At 47.7% G+C, this 23568-nt stretch overlaps 1 long non-coding RNA gene across 1 annotated transcript; it reads right to left on the reverse strand.

The window, feature by feature from the left end:
• Positions 1-16312: 16312 nt before the first annotated feature.
• LOC120847929 lies at positions 16313-20595 on the reverse strand. The gene is made up of 3 exons (XR_006077212.1): positions 20448-20595; positions 19691-19772; positions 16313-16351 (listed from the first exon to the last, which is right to left on the reverse strand). It is a non-coding gene; the product is annotated as an uncharacterized LOC120847929 (long non-coding RNA).
• Between the last annotated feature and the right edge of the window lie 2973 nt (positions 20596-23568).

A 23568-nucleotide genomic window follows, 5' to 3' on the forward strand; every position in this document is an offset into this window, starting at 1 on the left:
GTGGCGCCAAACAAACCGCGAGACGAAACCTTCGACACGATCATGAAAGCGCTTACGCAGCACCTCAGTCCGGAACCGTCCGAGATCTATGAGACGTTCAGGTTCCAGTCACTAAAGCAAAATGAGGGGGAAAGCGTCGCGGACTACCTGGCCGAATTACGGAGAATCGCAGACCACTGCGGTTTTGGGGACGCTCTAGACAACAACCTAAGGGACCGATTTGTCATCGGACGGTGCGAGAAGACGGTGCAGAGGATCCTCCTGGCAAAACCAAAGAAACTTACGCTCAAAGAGGCGCTGGACACAGCGTTGGCTGCGGAGTTAGCAATGCGGAACGCCGACCGGCTTCCTGGCTCAAGTTCGCTACGCACTACTGCAGGGGACGTGAATGCCTTGCGGTTTAAGAAGCACAAGGGACGTCAGCAGGAAACGTCTCGGACGAAGACTGCGCAGCCCTGCATTCGTTGCGGAGACAGCTCTCATGACCAGCCAAACTGTCCACACAAGAAAACGACGTGCTTCACGTGTAACAAGCAGGGAGATTTGGCGAGCCGGTGCTTTCGCACTCAGTCGACACCGGCGGTCAACCGAAAGAAGCAGCAGGCCAACCTGCTCACGGAAGAAGCACAGCTAGGACAGGCAGAGGAGGCTTTCCACTTGTTCACAGTGCACACTCCAAAAGCTACGGTTGATTCAGTCAACGAAGTGCTCCAGTGGGGAACAGTAGAAGTGACCATGCAGGTTGACACTGGCTCCCCCGTGTGCATGATTTCTAGGGACACATACTCCAAGAATGATAAGGTCTGGCCACCCCTACAGGAAACTACCAAGGAGCTCCACTGCTACCTGGGGAAACTACCAGTGCTGGGAGTCCTGGCGATGCCAGTAAGGTATGGAAACAAACAAGTGCAAGGACAACTGTACATTGTGGATTGTACGGGTCTATCCTTGTGTGGTCGAGACGTCATCTAAGCATTGAACCTCCTGGAAGAGCATCTAATTGGGAGCATGCAAACAAGTGACAACCAAGTGCAGGACACGGTCAAGAAGCTGAAAGAAGACTTCAAGGATCTCTTCTAGCCGGGGACGGGGTTGATGAAGGGACCTGTGGCATACATCAACTTAAAGAAAGAGGTAAACCCCAAGTTCTGCAAGGCCTGGTCTCTTCCCTATGCCCTACGTGACAGGGTAGGAGAAGAATTGGCCTGAATGTGCAAAGAGGGGATATTGTCTCTGGTATTCCACAGTGAGTGGGCAACGCCAGTAGTGCCAGTGACCAAGGCCAATGGAGGTCTCAGGATCTGTGGGGACTTTAAAGTAACCCTGAACATGGCATGCGACATCGAACAATACCCACTTCCCAAAGTGGAGGACATCTTTGCACCTCTGAAGGATGGCCATTGGTTCTCGAAATTGGATCTTCGGGAAGCCTACTGCCACGTGGCCTTAGATGAAAAATCCAGACAGGCAGCAGTGCTCAACACCCACAAGGGTCTCTTCTGCTACAACCGGCTGCCATACGGCATCGCTTCAGCACCAGCGATCTTCCAAAGGAAAATGGAGGCGTTGTTGAAGGACATTCTGGGAACGCAGGTTTTCTTGGATGATGTCTTGGTGGCAGAAGGCAAAGACGAATTTGGGCAGACGCTGCGGAAGGTTCTGCAGAGATTCAGGAAAAATGGCATCCGACTGCGGGAAGAGAAATGTGTGTTTGGTGAAGGTTACCTACCTCGGACATTGGATCGACCGACGTGGGCTGCATCCATCAGAAAAGAAAGTGGACGCCATCGTGAAGGCTCCTGCACCTCGCAACCTCCAAGAAATTCGGTCCTTTTTAGGACTCATCACATACTAAAGGAGTTTCCTGCCTAGGATGTCTACACTTCTGGCTCCGCTCCACAACCTGCTGAGGAGTGAGGTGAAATGGAAATGGGGAACAGAAGAACAGGCTGCATTCGACGGGGCGAAAACAACCTTGCAGAAGTCCAACCTTCTTGTGCACTATGACCCAAGTAGGGAACTCATTTTGGAGTGTGATGAGTCACCAGAAGGCCTAGGAGCAGTGCTGTCTCACTGCGTGAATGGCATCGACAGGCCTATCGCCTTCCAGTCAGGATCCCTTACCAAGGCTGAGAAGAACTATTAGCAGCTGGAGAAGGAAGCGCTTGCGCTCATTTTTGGGGTAACGAAGTTTAGGGATTACCTTCTCTGCAGGAGCTTCACCCTAAAGACAGACGACAGACCACCAACCTTTGGTGGGGTTGTTCAAAGAAAGCAAATCGATTCCAAGCATGGCTGCGGCACGCATCTAGAGGTGGGCACTAACGCTTGGAGCGTGTAAGTATGTGATCAAGTACAAGCCTGGGTCACAAAACCTGAACGCAGACACTCGGTCGTCTGCCGATGGCAACTGCCCCAGATGGAGCAGAAACCGAAGAAGCCCAAGATATGGGGGTCTTCACAGCGGACATGTTGGACGCCAGCCCAGTGTCCAGACGACAGCTAGAAGACCTGACGGGGAAGGACCCAATTATGCAAAGCCTACAAGACACGATCAGCAGAGGTTGACCAAAAAGACTTTTGGACAGTTGCCTTCAGCCATACTGGCATCATCGTAATGCACTCACGCTGGAAGGGGCCCTCATCTGCATGGCTGGAAGAGTGGTGATTCCAGAATGTGCACGGAGGGCATTTCTATTGGAGCTTCATGATACTCACAAGGGAGTCAATGCAACTAAGGCACTGGCACGCACGCTGGTGTGGTGGCCAGGCATTGACCGTGAGGTGGAAGAGTTGCTTCACCGGTGCACAGTGTGCCAACGGGCGGCTCCCATGCCACCGAGTAGGGAGCCACTGGCATGGCCAGCAACTAAACAGCCGAGGTCAGGCTGTTTGTGCAAGGGACTTTGGTAATGAACCCCGCTGGCTGAGTGGAACCATCACGTAAGAACTTGGAAACCGCATGGCGCTGGTGCAAACACCTGGTGGGATGATCCGCAGACATCATGACCAGCTACGCCTGAGGCTTGAGGTCAACACACCTGACCCTCTGCACCAACCCAGTGAGCGCACTGAGGATTTAACGTTAGAATGGGGCCAATCCTCAGTGGCTCCAGAGACTTCAAGGGCCACCGTGGAGCCAAGCAAGGAGCAGCGTCCAGTGCAACAACACCGACCGCCCGAGCGGCTGGACTTGTAGTTCCACCATTCCACCAAGTGTGGGGGAAGTGTTGCGGCCGGAAGCGGCAACACTGGCCAGAGCCGCCAGCCTTCTTCCGGCAAAGCAACAACTGTTGTCGAGCGCGACGCCATCACGCCGACTAGGGTCGGACGTCTGTAACCTGTACCCTAACAATGTATTCACGTTTCTCGTCTCTTATAAAAAACCCGAGTTACAAAGCGCTGTATTTCCTGACGCGCTAACAGTAGTAGTAATCTTATTATCAGTAATAGTAGTAGTATTATTGCTCCCAGCAAGGACAGATGCTGTTAATATTATTATTATTATTATTATTAATATTATTATTATTTTTATTATTATTATTATTAATAATTGTCGGCTTAGACGGACCCGTCATTTGACATACCGAAAGCGTTGTGTGAATAAAAAGATTATTATTATTATTATTATTATTGCGCACAGCAAAGGACGCATGCTGAATCTGCTCCCGCTGCTTCTATGGAATACTGCTGTTTCTACACTGTTCAGGGTGCCAGCTATGTGCCCACACCAAGTATACCTGCTGGACGGAAAATAAGACCACCTTTCTGCAATCTGGGGTAAGCTCCTTAATCTGCAAGAGTTGCAAAACATCAGCGGGGCTGCTAGTCCTAACAGCAGAAGCCAGGCCGGATTTGACGGAAGCGTCGTTCAGCCACCACTCCGCACCGCCCTCCCCCACTGCTTCCACTCGTTCGGAGAAACCTTCCTCTTCCCCAGGCGGTCCTCATGCAGACATGAAATCCTTACAAGCCCTCCTCCTCAACTCCCTCGAGGGGATCTCGTTCCTCACACACGAGGTCGCTGCTCTTTCATGACGAGAACGCGCAGCTCTGCCAAGGGTATAGGTATACCTCCCAGCTGCACGCAAGTGCCATACTGTCTTAGCGGACTGAGCTCGGAGCTGTGCGTAACACTCGGAACCAATGGAACCGGCCGGCAGGAAACAGCTGCCTTTTTCCTAAACTGCGGCGATGAGCCGCCACCATCCCCTTCCTTTGGTGACCCTGTCCAACCTTCAGGGCATCCATGCCATCAAGCTCCATCAAACTTCAATGGGGCTGGGTTCCGCAAGGAGGGGCCAAAGGTCCCCAGGGCAAGACGGCCGTTGTTGAGGGCAAGTGTGTCAGCCAGCTGTACACCTGTGGCACTGCCACCGTCTCCACCACGTCGCCAACACGCTGTGCACATGACGCATTTCGGCCCATCTTGCGATCCTCCGAGCCTTTAAACCCACATTAGGAAGCAGGGCCCTCTTCGCGAGCTTGCGTGCACCCGACTGAAGACACGGCATGAAAGCTACTCGTCCTTACGAGTGATGGCTGCAAATGAAGAAATAGAGAAACTTTTTGATCCCCTTCTCTGGCCAGAGGGAAGCCTTTTCAACGAGTTGACAGGTCAGCTGAATGAGAGCCACACATAGCAAGCGGTATTCGAAGCGCCTCTCTTCCATAATGCCGGAACAGATACGTAACCTAGACATCTACTATCAGAATGTCCAAGGTCTTCCCACAAAAGCTAACTTTTTTTCTAATGTAACCCTAACTGATGTGTCTATTATTGCGCTAAACGAGACCTGGCCTTGTTCTAACATTTATTTATCCAATGTCTTCCCACCTAATTTTGCAGTACTTAGACGTGATCGTGTATTCTCTACTAGGAAAAAGACGTTGGGAGGAGTGCTGAGAGAAATTGATGCGTCCTTACAACGTGTTAGGCGTCCGGATCTTGAGACATTGTTTGAGTCAGTGTGGATAGAGCTGCCATGTGCGAATGGCGAGCATATCCTCCTGGGCGCTTATTACTTGCCCTCTGACACGTCTCCAGATGGTTTTCGCCAATGTCTACTGGGCATTGAGTGTACAACCAAGGCCCTGAATAAATTCAAATTTATAGTTCTTGGAGATTTTAATGTCTGTAACATATGCTGGAAAGCAGCCTCAGTGTCCTCTAGAAGTTACTATATTATTCAGAAATCTAATTTCTTGCTGAATTTTTCATCATTTACAAATTTAAAACAATACAACTGTATCTCAAACACCCAGGGCAACATGCTTGATCTATGTTTCGCAAATCTAGACTGTACAGATATAACAGAGGGTATGTCAAGCTTGGTTTCCTTGCTCCTCTCCTCTCTCTCTCCCCCCCGCCCTCCCTCCCTCCCTCCCTTTCCTCCCCTCCTCCTCCTCCTCCTCCTCCTCCTCCTCCTCCTCCTCCTCCTCCTCCTCCCTCCTTCCTCCCTCCCTCCCTCCCCCCCCCCCCGGACGGACATCATGCCCCACTGGAGATCAGTATACCTATCTGACATGGCATGAGATGTTATTCACGGAGACATCCTGAAGTGAATAGACACAATCTTTCCGCTGGAGATTACGTTAGTTTGTACAATCATTTCTCCAATTACGACTGGTCCTCAATCACTCCGTGCTCCCGACGTTGCCCAAAAGGTTCACGATTTCGCTCGCATCGTTCAAGAACGAATGAATCAATTCATCCCGTTACAGGGGGGGGAACACCGACGGCCGCCGTAGAGGCAAAGTGTGTTTCTGATGAGCTCTGTGTTGCACACCCAAAAGTTCAGAAAAATCATATTCTGCACAAATTAGTGATTACCACCATATTCTATTAAGCAAAAGGCACATGAAGACACTAGTTTTTCGCCGGTGAGTGCAATTGTGGTGAAATTAGGAAGACTTTCTCGAGCGGGAAGGCTAAGCCTTCTGTTAGCGTTGTAGGCCTAGCTAATAATACGGCGATGAATCAGGCCCCGCCCGGTGGAACCGATGCGGGCTGCACGGCTGTCACGTATGCCTCGGAAATCAGCTTGGATATAAATAAAAATAATTTCATCTACCGAAAAGATGCAAGTGCAGCAGATAACCAGGATAACCCATCGTCGGGAACGAAGAAAACAAGGCAACTCTGGATCAACGTAGTCTTGAAGGCACAGCGTCGACGAGCTCGGCAACAGCTAAACCTAACTCAAAAGCAAGTCACGCTGCCACCTTCGCTTTCGTCGCCGAGGCAGCTGAGAAGAGCTACGACCCGCAGACCTGCTCCCACGCCCACACCCTTTCCCCTGAAAGAGTTTAAGCGAATTTTGCGACCATGCAACGGACTCAACGTAGGCCGGCTCCAAGCGTCCTCACTGCTCTAGCCCAGCTTCAGGGCACCAGCACAATGGGGCAACAAGCCAACAGGTGCCTGCAGATCAACCAGAGCCAAAACACTGCAATAGTGAGCATCCCATCTAAAGTTGCGAAACTATTACTTCACATAACCCAAACCAAGATTGGCAAAGCAGAGCACACAGTGGAGGTCTGCGGACTTGCGCCAAACGATGCAGTAAGGAGTTTTACAAGAAGTCCAAGCCCAGTTTTCGATTCAAGAAATCATGAAAAATATAGACCAAGATGAACTTTACCTGAAAGACGCAAGGAGTGCAGCAAAGCACACCCGGAAGAGAAGCACTCAGGAGAGACATACTGCGCAAACTGCCACATCAGGCAAAATGACACAGGGTGACACCTTTCTAGCCAAGAAGAATGCAAATGCGTGTCTCCAGAAGAGATCAAAGGATCCGACGATGCAAGGAAGGTTGCAACACAACCGCACAACAACGAAGCGTGAGGAGGCCGAAACAAATAAAACAGATTCTCACCGCGTTAAAGATTTCCCTCCGCTAAGCAATTATCACACGGGGCACACCAGGTAAGCAGACGTACAAACAAGCCCTTAGAGCAAAAGGCGAAACAGCACGACCCCGAAATGGGAAAGCAGCATCCATGTCAAGCATCCAAGACGCTGCCAGTCAAGCCCAATGTGGCTTAGGCAGGTCTGACTTCAACCTCGCTTTGTTCATATGCAATAAATTATTATTATGTCCTCGTTTATGGCTTCATGGACAAAGACATTCAGCTGGCTCCAGGCCAAGCCCACCATAGCATTCTATCCAAAGCAACAAGCCCAAACGTCAGCTCGCAAAAAGTATAAGAGTCGATGAGACACGATTCATGGGGCAGCAATGTTGACCAGGCGGAAGCAGAAACCAGGACCTTTAGACAATGCCGCAGCTTCATCTTCTCTTGAAACGCAATATCAAACAAAGAAATGGCTGCATGCATCACTCACCTTGCAGACATCTACGTAGCCGCTTCCGTTGCAGTCTTACCTCATTCCTGATCTAGACTGCAGAGACAGCAGATGCCGTTCAGCGAACACGCTGCCGCTCGAATCAAGCCAAGTTCTGCGGGATGCACCAGACAAAATATGCTCGTGAGCTTGTATCATTAACACAATCACATTTCATATGCCAGAATATCCTACCTTAAGATGACAAGTGCTGCTAAAATGTAAATGAAGACACAGCCTACTGTACGTAAATTTTCTGGATGTTGCACCATTTTGGCATACCTTACAATAATAATAATAATGCTTTATTTGAATCATGCCCCAGAACGACCACTAGGTCATGTGTGGTGGCACATAAAATGGTAGTACATGACTTAACACAATGTACCCCATTTGTAAAAAAGAAAAGACTAACATGCAATCAGGAATTGAAAAGATAAAAAAATTAGCTCCCTTCTAAACACTGATATATCTGAAAAGATATTAACATGAGAGGACAGTTCATTACCACAAATCTGCATCCTTACCATCGGTGACAATTTCGATTGAATGGAGGGGTAAAATATACTAAATTCTCTAACAACACTGTTACAAAAGCAAGAAAGAAAAACATCACTTATTTAAGCCACCAGCAGACATCCAGAAAAAACCACCTTGGGACCTCGCGATACTGCTCACACGCCAGTCTTTCTCGGCAAATTACCATGTGCAGTCTCCACATTAACAGTGCGCACGTTCCGACAGTGTACAAACAAAAAATAGGCAACGACAATAGCGAGAGGAAAATGGGAGCTCGTTCGTGGTGCCGTGCCTCGCATCTCCCCTGTAGACCAAACTGACCATTTTAAACCGAAGCAGCGCCAACGGGCATGGCCTAAGAAGTATGAACGTAAGCACAGTATCTCTAACCCTGCCATGTCCACGATGTGTGAGCATCGACAGCTGCTGGAGGAAGCACGACAGGTTGAACCTTGCTTTCCCTCGGAGGGGTGGAAGGGAGATTTGTTTTTGAAGGCCTCGAAACTAAGCGCTCATCTAGCATGCTGCAAGGGCTTGATCGTGGACGGCGAGTATAGTTTAGATGACCGTCAAAGTTCTCTAGGGGCCTGAGTACCCTTTAACAATTCCTGAGGGGTGTAAGAGACCCATCATAGCTTTTTGAGAGACCTGTGAGGTCTGTCCCAATCCTTTTCGTGAAACTACAGCCCCTATCAAAAATTATTTTAACGGGTCTCTAGGTCAGATCATGCGACCATTCAGGATACATTCCGTCGGGGAAGCCACTCGGCCATTTTGCAACGGGTTGCGCGACAAGTTTTAGAAATATAGGAGACATTCCCCAGTCCCTTCCCGTAGTGGCGCGGCCCCAGCGAAGAGAAAACGGGCACGCACGAAACAACCCGTTGTGGAAAGGACGTTGCTCCTCTCCACTTCAGCTCTTAGTTTTCACCATTTCCCCCTTCACACGTTTTGCTGTTTGATTGTAGATAACCTGTTTTAGTCAGTCGAAATACAGTCTTTGTCAGAATCTGGTCACCCTGTTTTTTCTCAGTTTTTGGAGACCAAGTGTCGCGTTTTCCGGGTTCAGGGTCTAGTTGGAGGAGTCCCGGCACACTTATGACACAGAGCTCTGCTTTTGCTGATTGTTTAAGGGCTTGCTTCGGTATCAAGGAGGCAGCCGGGCATGCTGCCTATATTTCGTGTGCAGGCTTTTTTGCCCCTACGTGCCGAACCTTGGTTTTCCCACGACAGGCTGTTTGTTACTTCCAGGATTGCATACGTCTGCTCCTTAAAAACCGACGACCAGTTTGCGCTTTCCACTATTCCCTCGCTTCCTCCTCTCCCATGGTGAGGAGGAAATTCTGCCTTGCAGAATCTCGAGTCTGGTCGTCGGCCTTTAACCCCGAAACGCAGGGCCAAACGTAAAGATTCACAGAGGAAACCAGGTCCGGGAGACAGATGAGTCGATGGCCGTTAGGTCTCTCGCTAAGCCGGAGACAAGGTGCCTCTGGTTCTTGTAATCGTACCTCTCCCATGATGCTCACAGACCAGGCATGATACTCTGGAATGACTGGCATACTTTTCTTCTTGCTCGATCATCTCCGCTTACGTTTCTCAGCCCCAAAAACGTGCTTCGGTTGACATGCGCCGACAGTTCGGTTTTGCAGCGAAGAGCAGTTGGTTGGCGTCCTGCATTAGGCTATTTCCTACTTACACCAAAATTCATAGCATGCTAACCCAGGAGCCAAATAATTGTGGCCCGAGAGAGTCTGGCCCGAGCCAATGAGATTATTCTGTCTCCGTTAAAGCCCCAAGATCTGTACCATTCTTCCCACTAATGAATGTACTCTTATTCGACGTATCTTTTATTTTAAATGTAGAACCTGGGTATAACTGTAATATTTGTAACGCTGTCACTGGACCCATCAAGTGTTCATCTCGTAGTACGTAATCTGCCCACCCAAGTCTCCGATTACAAGCTACCAGCACTGGTTCAGGGATGAAAATGTTTGATAGCTCAAATTTCTTTGTGTAGCAGGAAAAAATGGTGCTTCTAGATAACTTTAAACGACCAAACTCAGTGGCCAATGGTCAGAGCAGCACAACTGACATTGCTAGGTCAGATATACTTACGAAACAAAAGATCTGGTGGCTGTTCCTTGTAGCCTCTACCCAAGATTGAGGTAAACAACAATGGGCGATGCAGGTTTGCAAGACATTATTTACATGGTTGAGCAAGCCAATTAAATTACCGACATAACATTTTTTCCTGCCAGTTTGACTTTCAATCAGCAGGTCCTCTCGAAAGTCATAAAACCATACCAGTAGCCCCATTTTAGTACAAGTGCACTTTCAGACAACTCCTGGAAATGTTATGCGAGAACATTCATGGCAAATACGGTTCCATTTTTGTCTGCAGGTGACAGATGCTACCTCTGGAGCCCTGGCTACTCACCCCTATTTCTGGCAACCCCAGCAAGAGGCAGCGCTCAACAACAGCGTGTTGAGCGGTGCGTCTTGTCGAGTCTGGCCTCGGCCAACACCGCTCAACACGCTGTTGTTGAGCAATGCATTGGTAAACTGAAAAACCAGTTCCGGTGCCTGCAGAAGTACCACGCTCTGCACTACGACCCAGAAAGAGCACGTAATTTAGCAACAGGATGTGCTATTCTGCACAATGTTTGCTTACACTGCTCCGTTCCGGAGTCTGCCCCAGACCCCTTTGTGTAGGAAGAGTCTGACTGCGGGTACAATGATGACAGTAGCGACACCAACAGCGACACTGGCACTAGGAGCCTCAAAGAAAGAACACTAGCAATGCAGCGTCGGAAAGTCAGGAAGGTGGACGCAATCTCTCATCGAGCTTGTCATGCTCTGCGGTGTTGGCATGCTTGCCGTAATCATTCAGCTCACTGGAGTCGCGCTGTGCAAGCTTAATCATATCTCATCAAAGACTGGGAAGCACAGAAGGTGTACAGTTCTACATCCATGTAATGTGGGTGGCTGCACAAATTTTAGCTCTGATGTGGGAAAGTCAAATTTGGGGGTTTTACGTGCCCAACCTATGACGGGCATCTGGCACCTATGACGGGCATCTGGCACGCCCCAGCGGAGGACTGAGGATTAATTTGGACCACCTGCGGAGCTCGGTTACACAGTGCCTTCTCTGCAATAAGCCTCCGTCATATTGCGGGCACCTCGGTCGGGATTCGAACCCGCCACCTGAGGACCTGTAGGCCGGTGCTCTCGCCTCAGAGCCACCGAGGCGGCTTCTGATGTGGGAAATCACTTATTGGGTTGGGGTGAAGGCATGTTTTTGCATCCACATACATCATGTGCACGCAGAACTTCACACATTCTATGCTCACCAGTTCGTTGCAATGACATGCTCTTAAATCGTAATGCAGATATTTTTTCTTCCTTTTTTACTTTTTTTGTTTCTCTTTATAAGCCTAAGCAGTCAATGTAGTCCACTTGTTTGCTCTCGTAAATGTCTCTGTCAGGGTTTCTTTTGGTACACATTTTCATAAAATTTGGCTGATAAAACACTGTGTTCAAAGAGGTTTTCACAGAGCTTTGGTGGGCCGATACAAATTTTTTTTTTTGAGTGGGTGCATTTTTTTAGTTGCACTACCTGCACCGGTGTGAAAAAGTGCAATGTGGTGTACTTCTGGCATGTGTAAGAAAGTGCAAGGTGGTGTACTTCTGGCATGTGTATCGAGATAGAACCGTAAATACATTGCCCTACAATTTTCTTCACCAGTGCAGGTGTGGCTAAAAAGATGCACCTAGAGTCGGTGACAGGTCAAGAACGAAGTGGAAGCTCCTCCCACCCTTTTCCACTTCAGCCGAGCAAACGTTAAAGGGCAACTCCGGTCCATACTTTCGGTTTTGGGATTATGACTGTTTTTAGTCCAGTCAGCGTCCCTGAACTGCAAGGTGCAATTTTTTTCTCGTTATTGTGCGTAGTTCTACAGATATGGACCCCTCAAAGTTTTGTTTGGGGCGCGGCCAACAAACCCGAAACTAGCCGCTCGAGGCTCCGGCAACGCTCGAAATCAACCGCTATGTGAACGTGACGTCAGGATCGTTCTCGTTCAACGAGCACGCACGCCGAGCGGCACCTACCTCTGTTGCGCTAGCCGTCTAAAGATAGGAGGTAAGCTGATTTTGTTTTAATTCTGTATACGTGGTAGTTATCCAGCATATGTAGCAAGGGCTAGTGCATATACCCAAAAGCTAGCGACTGGAAAACCCGTGAACTCGTACGATTCCGTACTCGGCGGCCGCCGCCATGCGTGCGCTATGCCGTACTCGTCGCTTGTATACCCAAAAGCTAGCGACTGGACAACAAGTGAACTCGTTCGGTGCCGTACTCTGCGGCTGTCGCCGTGTGTGTGGTCTTCCGTACTCGTCGCTAGACCTAAATTGTCATCGGGGCTCTGTGGATGGAGCGGCGTTGCTCTACGCTGTGCTGCCAGTGACGTACAGTACTGGGGGCCCTCTCACTTTCGCGCTGCGGGTCAGTCCCAGACACGAAGCTTTGAGGCTCTACGGCGCGAGCTGCGGCGTCCGAACACACGAGTGCTGGGCTGTACGCCTCTGTTTTTTCGTTCTTTTTTCCTCGGGCGCATAAAAGCCGAAGTCCAAAGTCCACTCATCGAACAGCGTTCACCCACACTTTCTTCAATTTCCGGTCCGTTCGAAACTTGTGAAGAAGCACCTCCGGGTTGCACAGCGGGTTGTTTGAGCAGCCCACAGCGCTACAAGTTGCGCTCGGCATCTTTCGAGGAACAGCTGGGCAGTCTTGGGCGCACCGAGTTGCTCGCTAAAACGAGTCTTGAAGTCCTCACAAGCAAATAAACAAAAATCTATACCGAAGCTACACGGGCTACAGATAAAAGCAACGGCTAAACACGCCAATCGCAAGCCGAAGTAGCTGTGGTAGTGGCTCAAAGAAGCGCACTACGCGCAACTCCTGGACCAGAGGAAAAAAAGAGAAGGATACTGACGTCACGGCCCAATGTTGCTTTGGCGATCGACAAACCGCTTGCCGCCCGCTAAGGAGCAGCGGCTTGCGGCGGGTCGCATTTTTATTATCGGCATTAGTTGAGAATGCGGCGTCCCACGGACGTAATATTTTGGCTGGGGTCGTAATTTGCAGAGCAGTCGCTTTCTTGTATGGGATCGCCATTGTCGCGGCTTGGTTTGATGGCAGAGTTATTGCTTTTTGGTGACACCATGTTCCAAAACTTCCTTGGGTTACCATTCAAAATAAACAGCGAGTCATAAAAACAAAACTTAGCCAATTTCAACTTTTTATTGTAGTTTTTAAGGGCAAAGTTATAAGCACCCAAAGCTTGAGGTGTTAACACGTTTAGCCTTTGCAAATAGCCTTTTCTTGTTATGCAAAAAGAGCAGCATTTTGGTGAACCATGGGTTATTTGAATCAGTGCATACTCAGGCTGTCGGAACAAACATATTTATAAGACTGTTCATTTTAGCTTTAAATAATGCCGGTTTCCTCTACTGATGGAAGAGGACAATTTAAATGTAATGGTCAAAAAAGGTTGTCAACCCATGATCTATTCATCTATAATCAGCCTCATTATAATCGCGAATGATCTTGGAAATAGAATGTTTGACGAGAACGGAGTGGCAAGTCGACATGTTGTAACCTATAATCACGGAGCCCGTCGCAGTATTGAATGGACTTGACAAGGTCCGGTGACGTAGTTAGTGCAGGGGTGGAACTCACGAAATGTCCTTGGGAACAGCCACGGGAGCAACTGAAACAGCTGTTTAGGAGCAGGTTGGGAGCAGCTAAAACTATGTTCTGGAGCAGGCTAGGAGCAGCTCAGATCAGTTTTCATTGCACTTCAGCTTGTGTCTTAGACACGCACGGGAGCAATTTCAATAGCGCTTAGCAGCACAGATGAACATGAGTGGTTAGGGACCTAGGTAGATGGGATAACAGTGTAAAAGGTGTGAAAACTTGAAACTTTGTGAGCCTCTATACTTTCCAGACTCGTACGTAACGTGTTACAAGATTACTTGTAATTGATTATTTTTACTGCAATTTTGTGACGCTTCGATTACTTCCTTTAAGGGGTAATGATCTTTTTAGTTTAACTAATTTTTTGCTGTAATCGATTACAAAATTACCCCCCATTACAATCTTCCTCATTTTTTTTTTTTTTTGGGGGGGGGGGGGAGGGAGTTGGAGTTATTCAGCTCCGGGCAACGGGCTTTTTTTTTTCGAAATTATTAAGCACGAGGGTGTGAGGATTAGTAGGCCACTTTACTATGCTTCTTTTTCGTGGGTACATTTTTATTTCTACACCGGAGACTACTTATGGGTATGAAAAATGACTTTATCTAGCCTCTTGTGAGGGATTAGGTGTGTGCCATCACTCACTCAGCTTTAAGCGCGAAACACACGTACAACCAAACCGTCCGATCCGACGTGCGGACTGCCGGAATGACCTTGGGGGGCGAGGGGGTTCCGCAGCATCGGAGAGCGTTGAAAACCCTTGCCTCCGACCGTCGTATTGCGCGGTCAGACGTCGGATCGGACGGTTTGGTTGTACGTGTGTTTCGCGCTTTAAGCAAAAACAGTCGAGGCTTTCTTTTTTTTTTCTTTAACAACTGAGCGCGAGATTCCACGGATTATGCTATCATAAAAAAAGTTTGAATGAAAAGTAACGTGGGAAGTAATTGCTTACTTTAGAGTAATTTTTCGATTACTTCTTTGAGGCTGTAATTGTAATTGTAGTCGGGTACTTTATACAGCAAAGTGATTGTAACTGTCATCGGTTACTTTTTCAGTGACGGGTACAAGTCTGATTATTTTCTTAGTGGCTTTCAGCTGCTCAAAATGCAAACCAGCTCTGCTTATCACACAACCCACACGTGCTCGACATAGTACTTATATGTGCGAACCACGTGACGTGCGTAAGCAACGGACGCGGAGTTGCGCGGAGGAACAGGGCACCAAATTTCGAGTTTATCCTATTGTGCAACTGAATATCGAAGCAGCAGACTACGATTAACGAAGTTATCGTATTCGAAGTGACAAGCAGGTGCAAGGTTAAAGTACACCAAACAGATCTACCGATCGCGTGAAAGCTGCTGGCCGGCAAGGTTTCGGATCGGATCACGTTTCAGTTCTATCAAATCACGGTTTATCTTGCGGGAACGCGGTTCCAACTTCTAACGATAAAGTACAAAAAGTTTGAGGACACATGCGAAGTAAAAAAACATTTTTTTTGTAAACAGACCAGATGGAAAAAGAATGTTATAAAATAAAATTAGAACGAAGAAAAAAAATTTTAGAGCTATATTGACGGCACAAAATGATTTTGTAGTTGCGCCCGTGGGAGCCGCCGCAAGTCATGTGATAGACCTGTGCGCCGTCTCAAAGTCGACTCACAGTCACGCCGCCGCTGCACGCTGAGCGTGGTGCGCCGCCGTCAACTCATTTCTCCACACCGCCACCGCCGCGCAAGTTTGTCTACCCCGCAGCGCTGCCGCCGTCATCTGAGCACAGGTCTATCACGTCTGCTTCCGCTTTTTCAGGAGCTTTCTTTGGGTTTGAAAAGTTACCGATTAATCTTTGTGTTTTGTTGCACTTGAAATAAAGATGAATAACTAACTTTTAGAGACCATAGGAAGCTTCCGATAGAGCGGAAGCACCACGTGACAAATAGCGACCAGTCACGTGACAACTAGCAGCCACTTTTCCGCAGCGCCCGCCGGCGCCAACTACAAATTCGTATAGCGCCGTGAATATAGCTCTTAAAATTTTTATTTTCCTTGTGAATTCGTTTTATGACTTCCTTTTCCCAACCAGGCTGTTTAAAAAAACTTTATTAGTCCTTTGCATGTGTCCTTTAAGAAGTGCTCGAGCTTCCTTAGGATTCCTTGCTGGAAATCCTTTGTATTCCTGTTACTAACAAGTGCACCAAGTGAGACACTTCGGCCATTATTGAACACTTTGAATAAACAAATATGAATAGTTGGAAGATGTTACAAAGCAGTCTACATTGATAAAAATTCCTTCTTTCTGCATGTCAAGTTCGCTTGTGGCGTAATCTAAGATTACTACGACATACCAGTTAAGGAAAGTTGGTCTTCAAATGCGGACACCACACGCGAGCCACAGCGAGCTACAATGGGGAGCAGTGCCACGCTTGAGAAGCCCATCGAGGCACAGATGTTGTTTGGTCTAGCCACAGTTTACAAAATGGCCGCTGCAGCAAGAACAGCGGGACTGCGACTGCTCGCTTTTAACAATTCTGCAAAGCGGACACCTATGGCACTTTTTCAACTGAGATGTTCAAGTAACGGTGGTGTAACCCGTGCCAAAAATGAAATGGAGCATAGAGACCCACTTTATTCGGCTGGCGGATGGAGATTCTGCACACCGACGAGCTGAAGCACTAGCGAAGTCAGTGCGGACGACTGGTGCGCACTTGCTGCTGCTTGTCCCTCTACAGCCTGCAGGAAAAGGGGAGCGCATTATGCACAAAATGCAAACTGTTACGCAACACATTAGTAAAGTTAAAAGCACGCCAGAGGTTTTGAGACGCGTTGCAAGCAATACAATAGGAAACTTTTGCCAAACAACTTTTCACCTTGGTAAGCTCTGTGCAGTCATGTTGCAGAGCAGTTTTCACCATTCACCTTATTAGATTACTCGTAGACAACGAGTTACTGGCATTTTAGGTGCTCCTAAAGCACAGAAGAAAAGAGAATGGCTGTGTTAACGAAATAAGTCGAGAAGTCTGATCAAAGGCGTATGTGGGGCGAGTAAATCCACCCTTACTCTGTTCTCTTTCCCCTTTGGAGCTGCCTTGGTGGCGTCCTTGCCTGCGCTTGCGAATGATGCATTTTAGTTACACTGACGGCAGAGTTGCCGCGTGACAAGTCCTTCAGTAACGAGGCCAGTTTCCTATAATTACACGAACACACGCTGGTGGCGGAATATTATTTATTTGTTTCTTTAGTTACTTAGAATTACCCTCAAGGCCCCGAAGGGCATTACAGAGGGGAGTGCATGGTTAGTACAGTTCTGATTTTAGCGTTATCGGTGATGGTGACAATATCATCTGGAAGGCCATTCCAGTCTACAATAGCTTCTGGTAGAAGGGAATGTTGAAATGGTCTTGGGAAGGGTAATCTTGCACGAATGATCGAGTCTTGCAGAGATATAGCTGGGCTGGCTGAGGAGAGACTGTCGTAATGGTTCCGAATAGTACATTTTATGGAAAGGCAAAGACGGGAAATTCTGCGACGAACGGAAAGATCAGGAAGAGCTAATTGACATTTCATTGCAGTGACACAAGAAAAGCGAGACTAATTAGAAAAAATAAATCGAGCAGCACGATTCTGGACAGATTCGATTTGCGTTAGTTAAAAAAAGACTGATGTGGGTGCCAGATAGCTGAAGCATACTCTAGTTTAGGGCGAACAAGCATGGCGTAAAGGAGACGTTTAAGGATAGAAAAGGCAGAGTTGAAATTGCGACAAACAAAACCGAGTGAGCGGTTTGAGGATGATATTGTCTCGTCGACATGAACATTCCTGGATATATTAGTGGTTAAACGAACGCCTAGATATTTTTACTGTGTAGCAGTCAGAATGGTAGTGCCATTGAATGTTAACGAGTTTAAGGGCTGGAAGCAAGAATGTGTAAAGCAAAGGTGTGTGCATTTGCTAATGTTGAGACACATCTGCCATGTGTGACACACTGCTTCAAGAGCTTTTTTATATAACTTGCGATTCAAATAAAATGAAATTTACATGGCTTATTTGGCATTACAATCGGACTACAAATATGTACTTTGTTTTGAGGTAACCTAATTAGATTTATTAATATTGAAAATTTAATTTGCAATGATTATGGAAAGGATTAACGCAAATTAAAATACTGAGCTCAGAAAATAAACATAGATCAGTGAACTGAGAGGTATGTGCAATCCAATAAGGTATAAATGAAAGCTCTAGGATGATTTATAAATTACTTATGACACTTTTGAACCTTCCAGTTTCAAAATCATTTTTTGCCGGATGCCTAAAAGGCACCCACAAAAAGCCTGACAGCCTATTTAATATATTTGTAGCCCTCATTCAATATGTCGAAAATCCTTCAGGACAAGATGGTAAGTGCTTGCCAAACTTCAAAAAACACATTTTTAAAAATGTGTTTTCTTAGTAAAATTTTGCTTCAAAGAGCAGTGTCTCCCCTTAAATGCCGTTCTGGAGTGCAACATGGTCATATGGGTTTTTTATTAGTCTATAAACAGCACAGGTCATCAGTGAAAAGATGAACAGAGGATGAGATGTGAAGAGGGAGATCATTAATGTAGATTAAAAAGAGCAAAGGCCCAAGCACAATTTCCTGTGGAACACCGGAAGAAACGGGAGAGAAAGAGGAGGATGTGCTGTTAGTGAAAACGAATTGAGAGCGATGAATAAGGAATGATTCAATCCACTTAGGAACATGAGGATCTAGTTTTAGGAAAGAAAGTTTAAGAAGAATGCGATTGTCCGGGACTTTAGCAAAAACTTTGGCGAAATTAAGCAAAACAGCGTCAGTAGGAAAGCCGGTGTCAAGATTTTTAAACAAATCGTTAGTTATAATAAGTAGTTGGGTCCCAATAGAAAGGCGTTTCCAGAGGCCATGCTGCACATTGGTGAAGAAATTGCAGGAATCCAGGAAGTTAATCAGGTGCCTGTAAATGACATGCTCGAGGATCTTGTAGAGGCAGGTGAGTGATATTGGCCTACTTACTAATTTTCCGGTCAGAGGGCAACACCCCTGTGTCCACGGACTGCTCAAATATCTTTGAGGTAAAGACCGGATGAAAATTTAGTGTTAGTGAGAGCCTTCGTAATGATTTCCTCTATGCCACATGATGGAGATATTTTGAGGTTTTCTATACCGCTGAAAACACCCTGAATGTTTATAACAATTGAATCCATTGGAAAATCATTCTCTATAACAGGAGAAATTCCAGTAATGGGTGTAGAAATAGTGAAAGCATCAGAAAACGCACTATTTAAATATTCACACATTCACTATTCAATATGTTATTACAAGAGCTATTCACTAGATTAATTTCAGAGTACAAATCTCCAAACTTTGCGAGGGTTGTTTATTAACATATTAGGTAGAGTTTGCAGAAAGAATGTCTGCTTAGAGTTATCAGAAAGAATGTGTGCTAACACCCCTTTAACATAGTTTTTTATTCGGAAGAGCAAGTGGCAAGCTTAGGCCAAGTATTTCCTTTTTTAGCGCTCCTGAAACATCTTTTCTTTTTATGAGATAAACGATGAAGTGGATTATTGAACCACGGTTTAGACGTAGTAGTTCGGATTGTCGAGCACAGTATGGTAATTTTCAATAAGTTGAAAAAATTTTGTCTCAAGGCTTGCCAATTTTCATTAGCATTATGGCACTGGAAGGTTTCATTGAAATAAACAAAATAAAGCCTTCGCTGTTGGACACTTCAAATACACATACAAATCATATCTGGTTTCAGTTTGAGTCTAAGAACACTTAACTGGCTAAAGTAGGGTTGACCAAAATCAGCCTAACAACAATAATTGGGAGTGCACTACACTACAGTTCTCTTAACACCTACGCTTGCAAGTCGACGGAGTGCATCGACTGCCTCTCTCGGCACGAGCAGCATTTCCTGCTGAACTGCCAGCTGCTGCTGCTGGGTGGCCAGCAGACCCTGCTGTGTGGCCAGCAGTTCTCGCTGGACAGCCAGCTGGTCCTGCCGAATGGACAGATTATCCCGTGCCGTATCAACTCCAGACCGTTCGTACCATTCGGTGGTAGGGGGCATGCCACTTGCGCAGGACGTTCCTCCTCTCCTCCCTTTGCCATGTCGCCTTCAGCCACAGACCCCTGCATAATATAATTCAACTATGTAACACGCCACAACGCTATACAGCCCTTCTAGTTATACCTGTGTCTAATAGTGTGCACCCTAAACTCAATATTATTTTTTTTTTCGAATGTCACGGATTTATTGTCTCCGAGTGGGTCTAGAAATGTGCTGCAGCCCCGATATCCAAGCTTTCGTGGAAAACACCACGAGGCAATACATTCGCACCACATTGTTTTGTACATTAGTGTTCAATAAGGTAAAAAGCAACATGGTGTCTGCTCATGATCCAAGAGATTCACGGTACTTATCGAAGCTGCTGCTGCAGCCGTGAAGTCCCACAGCGGCGCGTCCACTGTCGGGGGCGCACGCCCGCCCCCTCGAGAGAAATCCGTCCCCACAAAAAATAATAATTTTTCTTGCTCCGCGTTTAGGGACGGCCCATCACTCGCGCCTCCACCGGCATACCTGCCAACCTGTGGACATTAAAATTCGTAAAACTCACGCAATTGCGGGGGGGGGGGGGGGGGGGGGGGCTGTTTCGCAAGGTGGCAAGGCTTAATGTCAGCCTTGTCACCGTGCAAAACGCTTACGTTACACGTGCACGTGCTACAGAATCCAAACTTCTCTCCTTTTTGGACGGCACAAAGCACTGGAATTCCGACGTGTAGGACTTCAAGAACACCTGAAAGTACCTCTTTTTAGGTTTGGAATTTGCCATTGCACCGCGAAGCCACCGCAACCAGGGGAATGCTATGATTACACGTGTAACAAACACAGACGCTGCACTTCTCGCCTCGAAACTGGCCGAAACAGAGGCCCAACCACGTCTGAACACGCCAAACCAACATGCGCCGCCAAACACACAAACAAAGGCTTTGGGCTTTGGATTGATTTTGGATATGTGGCCCCCGGATAGACGGATAGTAAAAACCACAACGCTGCCGTGGACGGCACCTGTCGCCCTCTTGTGGCAGTGTGAGGTACCGCCAGCAACGGTTTTACGAAAAAAATGTTTAAAAAAATAGAAATGAAAAAAGTATCTTTTTTTCGTAAAATTTGAAGCAAGATTCGTAAAATCGTAGAATTAGTCCCAATTCATACATTTTACAAAAAATTCGGAAGAGTTGGCAGGTTTGCACCGGTCTTCTGTTAGGGACACGAGACTCTCAGGTCGCAAGCCCACGTCTGGCATGCACGTGAGTTCCAGAAAGTTATTCTTTATGGCCGAAGGGCATTTAACTCTCAAACTATTACGCCCCATAGTGTATCTCGCTCCTCCTTGGTAACAAAGCTCTCTGTAGCAGTCCCCGAGAAAACTCGACTTTCACCGAGAAAGTCCAGGAGAAGCGCAAACTGTCGTGCCGAGACGTAGCGACCTAGCTTGCGCTTCTTAGCGTTGTCGGCCACAACTGTCTTCGCAACGTAAAGGGTTGTAGTTAACGTTGATTGTATTGCCGCGCGCAGGGTCACGGACTTCTAGTACTTTCTCGTTTATTCTTGCTCCGGACCTAACTTCTGTCGTTTATCCCTGCTTATGTTGTTCTAGAAAGTGCGTGTACATTCTCGCCGCGAGCGCGCTACGCTCGAACCTTCTCCGCCGAATCTTCGAGATAGTGACTCACTCTAGATAAGACGCCGCTCGCGACCTTGTCGAGTCAGTCTCGCTTCTGCGCTCGATCCTGCGGTTTCGCCGATATCGACGCCCGCGACGCTCTGCTGTTTTCTTTTGTACCCTTTTATTTTTGGCACAAGTTCGCCACATTAAACGTTTATTTCTTCTTGTTCAGTTTCTGTTTTCTTTTGGTCACCACCCGTGACATTTTGGTGGAGGTGCTGGGTAGCAAGGGTCCTGATTCCGGGGGTAGGCCAAGGTTCCGGCGACTTAGTCGGATCTCGGTCTGGTCTTCGTTGGGTTCTTGGGGGCTTGTGTTCGGACTTGCACTGCGAGAACTCGGGGGGGGGAGCGCTGCACGGGCATGCGGTTACCCCGCACCTCCACCAAAATGTCACGGGTGGTGACCAAAAGAAAACAGAAAATGAACAAGAAGAACGCATGGTCGGAAGGTAACGACCATGCTGGACGCCATGCTGCCCCATGAGCCATCTGACAACGAGAGCGACGACGCCCAGGCGGTTGCTCAACGCGCCGAAGAAGTCCGCCAGCTCGCCCGACTCATGATTCAAGACCAGCAACGCGTCGACGCCGGCCGCTACAACCTTCGTCGTAGGGACGTTCACTTCCAGCCCGGAGATAATGCCGCGCGCAGGGTCACGGACTTCTAGCACTTTCTCGTTTATTCTTGCTCCGGACCTAACTTCTGTCGTTTATCCCTGCTTATGTTGTTCTAGAAAGTGCGTGTACATAATGCCGCGCGCAGGGTCACGGACTTCTAGTACTTTCTCGTTTATTCTTGCTCCGGACCTAACTTCTGTCGTTTATCCCTGCTTATGTTGTTCTAGAAAGTGCGTGTACATTCTCGCCGCGAGCGCGCTACGCTCGAACCTTCTCCGCCGAATCTTCGAGATAGTGACTCACTCTAGATAAGACGCCGCTCGCGACCTTGTCGAGTCAGTCTCGCCTCTGCGCTCGATCCTGCGGTTTCGCCGATATCGACGCCCGCGACGCTCTGCTGTTTTCTTTTGTACCCTTTTAATGTGGTGAACTTGTGCCAAAAATAAAAGGGTACAAAAGAAAACAGCAGAGCGTCGCGGGCGTCGATATCGGCGAAACCGCAGGATCGAGCGCAGAGGCGAGACTGACTCGACAAGGTCGCGAGCGGCGTCTTATCCAGAGTGAGTCACTATCTCGAAGATTCGGCGGAGAAGGTTCGAGCGTAGCGCGCTCGCGGCGAGAATGTACACGCACTTTCTAGAACAACATAAGCAGGGATAAACGACAGAAGTTAGGTCCGGAGCGAGAATAAACGAGAAAGTACTAGAAGTCCGTGACCCTGCGCGCGGCATTATCCCCCCCTTTAAAAGCGCATCGTCCCGATGCAGCACAAAACAAAAAAACAAAAAAAACAAAAAAACACAAATCCTTAACAAAACGGTAGCAAAATCGCGAGCCACAGTTCACAGTTCTCAGTTCACTCGTCGACAAGAGTAGAAAGTTCTATCGTTCGTAATACGGCTTCAGCCGGACGACGTGCACCACCTCGGAACGCGCCCATCTGCAAGACGTCAGCCGCGACCCGAGGTGGTGCACGTCGTCCGGCTGAAGCCGTATTACGAACGATAGAACTTTCTACTCTTGTCGACGAGTGAACTGAGAACTGTGAACTGTGGCTCGCGATTTTGCTACCGTTTTGTTAAGGATTTGTGTTTTTTTGTTTTTTTTTTGTTTTTTTGTTTTGTGCTGCATCGGGACGATGCGCTTTTAAAGGGGGGGATAATGCCGCGCGCAGGATCACGGACTTCTAGTACTTTCTCGTTTATTCTTGCTCCGGACCTAACTTCTGTCGTTTATCCCTGCTTATGTTGTTCTAGAAAGTGCGTGTACATTCTCGCCGCGAGCGCGCTACGCTCGAACCTTCTCCGCCGAATCTTCGAGATAGTGACTCACTCTAGATAAGACGCCGCTCGCGACCTTGTCGAGTCAGTCTCGCCTCTGCGCTCGATCCTTCGGTTTCGCCGATATCGACGCCCGCGACGCTCTGCTGTTTTCTTTTGTACCCTTTTATTTTTGGCACAAGTTCGCCACATTAAACGTTTATTTCTTCTTGTTCATTTTCTGTTTTCTTTTGGTCACCACCCGTGACAGTATTCATTATTTCAGTACATTAGGTACTAATTCATGCAACCAGATTTCAG

Source organism: Ixodes scapularis, unplaced genomic scaffold, assembly GCF_016920785.2.
Source record: "Ixodes scapularis isolate PalLabHiFi unplaced genomic scaffold, ASM1692078v2 ptg001158l_1___fragment_2___debris__unscaffolded, whole genome shotgun sequence".
NCBI lineage: Eukaryota > Metazoa > Arthropoda > Arachnida > Ixodida > Ixodidae > Ixodes > Ixodes scapularis.